This window comes from Amblyraja radiata, chromosome 13 (assembly GCF_010909765.2).
Source record: "Amblyraja radiata isolate CabotCenter1 chromosome 13, sAmbRad1.1.pri, whole genome shotgun sequence".
Classification (NCBI taxonomy): domain Eukaryota; kingdom Metazoa; phylum Chordata; class Chondrichthyes; order Rajiformes; family Rajidae; genus Amblyraja; species Amblyraja radiata.
The window spans coordinates 18947832-18955602 of record NC_045968.1 but is presented as its reverse complement, the minus strand read 5'-3'; the positions used below and the strand labels follow the sequence as shown (position 1 = coordinate 18955602).

Below are 7771 nucleotides of genomic sequence, written 5' to 3'. Positions count from 1 at the left end.
ATGTGTGTGTGTGTGTGTGTGTATATATGTGTGTGTGTGTGTGAATATGTGTGTGTGTGTATATATATGTGTGTGTGTACGTGTGTGTGTCTGAATATGTGTGTGAGTGCCTATGTGTGTGTGTGTGTGTGTGTGTGTATGTGTGTATGAATATGTGAGTGTGTGTGAATATATATGTGTGTGCGTGTGAAATAATATAGTATTTCGTAGTTCAGAGCTTATTTGTTAAGTTTAATAGCGTGATGACTGTCAGGAAGAAGCTGTTCCTCAATGTAGATGTTACCGTTTTCAGTTTACAAAAGGCGGACGTGACTCCAGAAGTCGGGCATCAGTCAGTCCACAAGCCGTGAGAGTCAGTCAGTCTAAAGGACATGAGTTAATCCCAAGGCAGTGAGTGAGTCTACAGGTCATGAGTAAATCGCTCACTGTCCCCTGTCCTCCACTGACATCCCCCACCTCAAGATGCTGCCCTCCGCCTGGCTATAGGATGCACCCCCTACTGAAGCCGCCCTCATCCCCTGCATGAGCCCCCCCCCCCCCTTCTCATCAGCTCACGAGAACCCCCGCCTGAAGCTGTGCCCCTCCCTTGGCTGCACCAAGCTTACCACCCCCCACCCCACCCTGACAAACCCCACATCAAAAAAATGTTTTGCACAATATCTTCAGTGTTCATTAACAACTGAAATTGTCTTTAGGCTGCTTTTTCAACATCATGTCAGGAAATGTTAGAGGTCAAGGTAATGTGGCTATTGCTGTAGTATCCTCTGGGATAGCAGCTACATTTCTGCCTGGTGGAAGATCTACACATTCTCGATTCAAGATACCCATCCAAGTTGCCGAGGATACATTGTGCAACATCGAGAAGAACTCTAAGACGGCACATTTCACGAGGCAAGTGAAAGTCATTGTTTGGGATGAATGTCCAATGATTAGGAGAGAATGCTTTGAAGTTGTGAACATAACTCTTCCAGATGTCTTCAGCAACACTAAGCATTTTGGTACCCCCCTGCCAGTGCAGGCCTCAGTGACTGAGCTGCCAGCCCTCAGTGACTGAGCTGCCAGCCCAAAAATCCATTCCGCCCACAAACCCCATACTAGCCCTCTGGAACCCAGTACCTTCGTCCCAACATACTAGCTCAACAGAAATATGAAGGGAAATGTCAAAGGTTTCCTGAAGGATGGAACTTCGCCCAAGAATGTTGTCATTAATAGTGTGCTTTGTTGAATGATGACTTCTGAGATAAATTCTCAGATTTTGCTTCTTAAAATTTGACCGCTGACTTTCTCTATATTAAAATTGTCTCTTTTTATCAACAGGAAATAGTCATCAAGAGGCAGTGAACAGCAGAACACAACAAGACGCAACAAGACACAACAAGTAAAAACTTAATAAATCTCATCTTTAAAATTTAAATTGTTCTTATATTTTGTCATTCACATTTTAAACTTTAATAAAACCTTTTTGCACTTTTAATGCTGTGTGTTCTTCATCACAATAGAACCTAATAGGCAGGAATGGCTGCTCTGTGGGAGAGCCACTAAGAGTGCATGGGGGGGAGGTTGTTTGGAGATGCACTGAATGTGTGGGTGGGAGGGGAATGGCAAGGAGCAGAGTGGGGGGGGGGGGGGGGTGAAGGTAGGTGGGGTGACTGAGTGAACTGCCAGCGTACCAGGCGTGAGTGACTGCACTGCCAGCCCACGAGCCGTGAGTTAGTGAACTGCCAGCCCACCAGCTGTAAGTGACTGAACTGCCAGTCCAATAATTCATTCAGTCCACCCTCTTCCCCCTTCTCTCTTACAGTCTGTCACCTGTTTTGGGAAGAATTTCTGGCAGTTTCTCAGCCACCAGCCTGCCAGGTCCGAGTGATTGTACTGCCAGGCCTCAGTGACTGAGCTGCCAGGCCTCAGTGACTGAGCTGCCAGCCCTCAGTGACTGAGCTGCCAGCCCAAAAATCCATTTGGCCCACAAACTCCATACTAGCCCTCTGGAAACCAGTACCTTCGGCCCACAACACGCATACTAGCGCAACAGAAAGTGCCCCCCCCCCCACTGGCCAGCAATATTGGAATTGCTGCAGAGATGGAATATTGTGTAGGGTGTCCAGCCCTCCCGTGTGATGCTGGGACCCAACGGGCCCCACTTAGTCTAGTCTCTAATAGACATTTCAACACCCGCTGCTTAAGAGTGGATAATCAATTTCAGTAAAGCAAGGTCAATTACTATAGGCAACAGAATAAATAGGGGAAACTGCTCGGAAACAACAAACACAGACTAGAACTATGAAATCATTGCAAAGGGAAAAACTTATTGCAGTCCCAAGTGAGTTTAACAAGGAGGTTGCAGGCTGCTCTGACTCATTGCATACCAGGAATTTGGAGCTGTGTTCTGGAAACTTAATCTACAATCAAGTACACACTTAGAAGTCCCAAAGGAATGAAAATTGTACTAGGACATTACAAAGTGCATGAATGTGTTTTTCATCTAAGTAATTAGTACTAAAATATTCCCTTCCGTATTTTCAATTCTATTCTGAATTAATAGACCCCATTAACTGAAATAATGTGTTAAAATGATGGTCTTATTCATTAGTACATTTATATCATGCTAAAAATAAATCACTAGTCATGTTAAAACTTGATGTGAAACAAGTGCTTAGTCAAAACTAATAGCAACTAATGACTACAGGAGAGCATTGAATAACTTTTAAAATCCTCTGCATTAATTTTGTTAACCGTTGGTCAGCCTCTGACATTTAATTTCTGCTAAAGATTTATTCCAACTGTGCGGAATCACAATTAAAAAAAATCTCATCAGAAAACAAAACTGAGCATGCCCCCCCCCCCCTCCCCCACGCTCACATCAGTCTGAAGAAGGGTCTTGACCCGAAACGTCGCCTATTTCCTTTGCTCCGTAGATGCTGCCTCACCCGCACAGTTTCTCCAGCATTGTTGTCTACCTATGATTAACAGCAAATTGCTTACGAGGGCCCAACCGGTCAGTTTTTGAAGACTTTAGACTTCAGAGATATTGGATCATTGGATCGAAGGGTCATGGATTGAAGTTGGATCGATTTGTATTCAATGTCCCACCTGAGAGGGAGACAATTAAATCAGCCTGGATCATATCACAGATCGGCGCGATCTCTATATCTCTACATCGGTGAGACCAAGCGCAGGCTCGGCAATCGTTTTGCTGAACACTTCCGCTGAACACTTCCGCTCAGTCCGTCTTAACCAATCTGATTCCCCGGTGGCCCAGCACTTCAGCCCCTTCCCATTCCCAATCTGACCTTTCTATCCTGGGTCTCCTCCATTGTCAGAGTGAGGCCCATCGCAAATTGGAGGAACAGCGTCTCATATTTCGCTTGGGTAGCTTACACCCCGGCAGTATGAACATTGACCTCTAACTTGCTTTCTCACTTCTTCTCCTTCCCCTTCCCAGTTCTCCCACTAGTATTACTGTCTCCGCCTACATTCTTTGTCCTGCCCCTCCCCTGACATCAGTCTGAAGAAAGGTCTCGACCCTAAATGGCGCCCATTCCTTCTCTCCGTAGATGCTGCCTCACCCGCTGAGTTACTCCAGCATTTTGTGTCTATCTTCATATAACAGATCCATGCACGTTATTTCCAATCAAATGTTCTCCAATTTGCTTTGATTTTGCAGAACTGTGAGTGTGAATTGAAGTTTATGAGATTGCAATTAAGAGTATTTACACAATTTTTTTAAATGCTGTGTAAAATTCTTTTAAAGAGACAATTGAATTTGTTGGTTCAATCCTAGTATTGAATTATTTCAAACTGAATAAAAAGTCTTCTCAAAGCTGGTCTGTGTACTTTTTTAATAGCAAGTATAAGAAAGTTGAACTAATGCAGGACTAATTTCTAGATGTATCAACCTGTGTCATATTTATGGTACTTACTTCTCTCACATGTATGTTTTTAACTTTCAGTCATATGGTGTGGGAAATAACTTGTTGATGGAATAGTTAATTGCAATACACTGAACTGGAAGCTGATTTGAGCACTGCTGCTTAATCAGATCCCCCCATCCTACCACCTCCCCACCCCAGTCAGCTCGACCTGCCCATTATCCTTCACTTTTCATTGCTCTACCTATCATTTACTGGCTTCCTGTCTCACTTCTCCCCTTCTGTTCTTTATATTGCTAGCATTCTTCTCCACTCTCATTCCTGATACAGTATATAGTCTTGACCAAAAATGTAATTACTTGCCTCCCACAGATGTTGTTTGGTCCACTGAGCTCATCCAGCAGTTTGTATTTTAGTCCAGGTTCCAACTTCTGCAGTCTCTTGTGTATCCAACAAACCGTTTAATCATTTGTTATATTATTTTTATAACATTTGATCTCACGGTTTATACAAGGGTTAGATCATTACAAGGGCTTGAAAGTAAACTTCAGAAATATCAGAAAGGAGCAGCACGGTGTGGCAACGTTAACGTTGCTGCCTTACAGCACCAGAGACCTGGGTTCGATCCTGACCACGGGTGCTGTCTGTACGGACTTTGTACGTTCTCCCTGTGACTGTGAAGGTTTTCTCCGGGAGCGCTGGTTTCCTCCCACACTCCAAAGATGTACAGGTTTGTGGATTAATTGGCTTCGGAATAAATTGTAAATTGTCCCTGTCCCACTTAGGAAACCTGAACGGAAACCTCTGGAGACTTTGCGCCCCACCCAAGGTTTCCGTGCGGTTCCCGGAGGTTGCAGGTGGTTGCTGGAGGTTGCAGGTAGTGGAAGCAGGCAAGGAGACTGACAAAAACCTCCGGGAACCTCCGGGAACCGCACGGAAACCTTAGGTGGGGCGCAAAGTCTCTGGACGTTTCCGTTCAGGTTTCCTCAGTGGGACAGGGGCATTAGTGTACAGGGATCGCTGGTCGGCACAAACTTGTTGTGCCAAAGGGCCGGTTTCCAGGCTGCATCTCTAAACTAAATTAAACTAAACTAAAAAGATTGCAGCTTGGATTCTCATTGTGGCTTGTGACTAGAACATTTCACTAAATGGTTTGTATTCTGAACTTAATTTTACAATGAATGGTCTCATTACTTAATAGACTGAAAATTTCTCAACCATGCAACTTCATTTTCTTTGTATTTTTAGCAGATTTCGAGGTCTGCAAAAAATTGTATCTGTCCCACTGGAATATTTTTGCAGCGATTAATGTTATTATATCATTTTACATCTGTTTTGATGCACATGTACCTTTCAGTTCTATTTTAATATTCCAAATTCCCCCAGTAATGGAAGCTGGTGCCATTTCATATCACTGTAAAAACCTCAGAACAGAATGAACTTTTGTGTTCAATGAGCCATCCTCATGAATTAGATTAAATGTGTTCTCCAGTGTATGCTGTACCAAAGCAAATCCCCAGATGGTGCTACAGTTGTACTTTGTGAGCTATTAACAGTCACAAGCCAAACCTTGCGTGACTGAAAAAATGAAATGGCCAAAAAGATCACAACTCAATTTGACACAAGTGATGTGTAAGAAGGAACTGCAGATGCTGGTTTAAACCGAGAATAGACACAAAAAGCTGGAGTAACTCAGTGGGACAGGCAGCATCTCTGGAGAGAGGAATGGGTGACGTTTCGGGTCAAGACCCTTCTTCAGACACAAGTGATCTTGAATATATATATATATATATATATATATTAAATAGGCAAATATAATGGCAAATATAAGACAAATAATACACAAGTTTAAAAAATACAGAGGATTTTTAAAAAAAATTATTTTTTGCACGATACATTCAATCTTGATATTAAAATCTACGTTTAGGTTTTGGCAAATGGGGATCATTATTTTTGGGTATCAACAAATGAACTTCAGAACCTTGTATAATCCTGCCCTTTTTGATATCATGTTAATAAGCAGCAAATTATTTCTTGATTTAACCACTTTCAGTGCAAAACAAACCGGGGTTTGAATAAAGAACCAAGTGTGGGTGATTATCATTGGTGTTGCTTTATTATTGTCATGTGTACCAAGGGTGCAGTGAAGAACATTACTTTATGTGCTGTAGTGGCAAATCATACCAATGACACAAAAGGATAAAAAATTGCCAAAAGACTGCCAATTAGCAGTCATAAAATGACTTTTCTTGTTCAGATACACGCCTATTTAGATTAGTTTAGTTTAGAGATACAGCACGGAAACAGGCCTCTCGGCCCACCGAGTCCACGCTGACCAGCAATCCCTGTACACTAACACTATCCTACACTCTCTAGGGACAATTTACAATTTTTACCGAGGTCAATTAACCTACAAACCTGTACATCCTTGGAGTGTGGGAGAAAACCGGAGTACCTAGAAAAAACCCACGCAGGTCATGGGGATAAAGTACAAACTCCGTACAGACAAGCACCTGTAGTCAGGATCGAACCTGGCTCTCTGGCGCTGAAAGGCAGCAACATTACCGCTGTGCCACCATACCGCCCTGAGCCCCACAAATGCTTGGTCATAAAATCTACCCCTTCATGGCTACAATGCCATTTCGTTTGTCAAAGGATAAGTACGTTGTTTAACCAAATCTTTTTTTTTGTAGTCATCTCTGCAACATACATCTCAAATTAAAATAAAACCAAGGAGGCCATTCAGCCCATAATGTCCATGCCAGCTCTCAGGGAAGTAATCGCATTAGCTCCTGTCATTGCACTATTACCTTGCAATTTAATTTCTCTCATTCCAGAAATTCCAAAAAACAAAGTTGTAACTGTGGTTTCAATTATTAATTTATCCTGATGCAGTTTCTTCACTTTAAGATATTTATTCATCAAATCAGAACACTTTCGTGATTTATGAAACATAAAGGGCCTGTCCCACTTAGTCAATTTTTTAGGTGACTACAGGCGACTAGGCTGTCGCCACATGGTCGCCTGTATGGTCGTGAGTCGTCTCCTCAGTCTCCAAAGAGTCGTAGCGTCTTTCTGGTCGCCGCTGGATTTTCAACATGTTGAACATTTTTCAGAGACAGTCGGCGACAGTGAGTTTGACGCCAATGAGCGTAGTTTGACTTCTCCTGACATAGGTGCTGTCATAGTTGTTGCCAGGTTAGCGTTGCTTGTCGCCAGATTAATGTAGGTTGTCGCCAGGTGACGTACGTTGTCGACAGTGATCACTTCTTTTTTTTTGTTGGTAAAATAATGATTCCATTTCAAATTTTATGTCGAAGGGGGGTCCAGTCGCCGTTTTTTCGGCGAACTGCTACAACGATGCCAGTCGCCGGCAGTCGCCTAAAAATAGCCTATGTGGGACAGGCCCTTAAGTAAAAATTAGTAAAGGAAGTCAGGCCCCAATTATACAGGTATTTGCACATTTAAATAAACAGACATCATCCAATGTATTGAAAGTGGAAGATGGGTTCTCCCTCTTTCATTGTACCTTTGGCGAAGGATCAATAGTTCTTTAATGATTCATAAGTTCATAAGTCATCAAGAGTGAGTCACGAGTGAGTCAAGAGAGTCCCAGATAGAACAATGGAATTCTTATTTTAATTCTTAATTCTTATTTGCAACAGCACAACAGAATATGTAAACATAGGAGCAGAATTAGGCCATTCATCCCATCAAGTCTAATCTGCTGTTCAAACATAGCTGATCTATCATTCCATCTGAACCCCATTCTCCTGCCTACTGCTCATAACCTTTGACACCCTTATTAATCAAGTACCTGTCAATCTCCACTTTAAAAACCCAGATTTTATTTGAATTCTTCATCAAAAATAAAATCAGATATATGTCCATGTCAATTCCAG

The 7771-nt window shown here is 42.5% G+C and overlaps 1 long non-coding RNA gene across 1 annotated transcript in view; it reads left to right on the top strand.

Annotated features, from left to right (window-relative positions):
* The window catches only part of LOC116979684, a 25556-nt gene extending 19955 nt beyond the window's left edge, over positions 1 to 5601 (top strand). The window contains exon 3 of the long non-coding RNA XR_004413762.1: positions 5566 to 5601. This is a non-coding gene — a long non-coding RNA (uncharacterized LOC116979684). The remainder of the gene's footprint in view (positions 1 to 5565) is intronic.
* The last annotated feature ends 2170 nt before the right edge of the window (positions 5602 to 7771 follow it).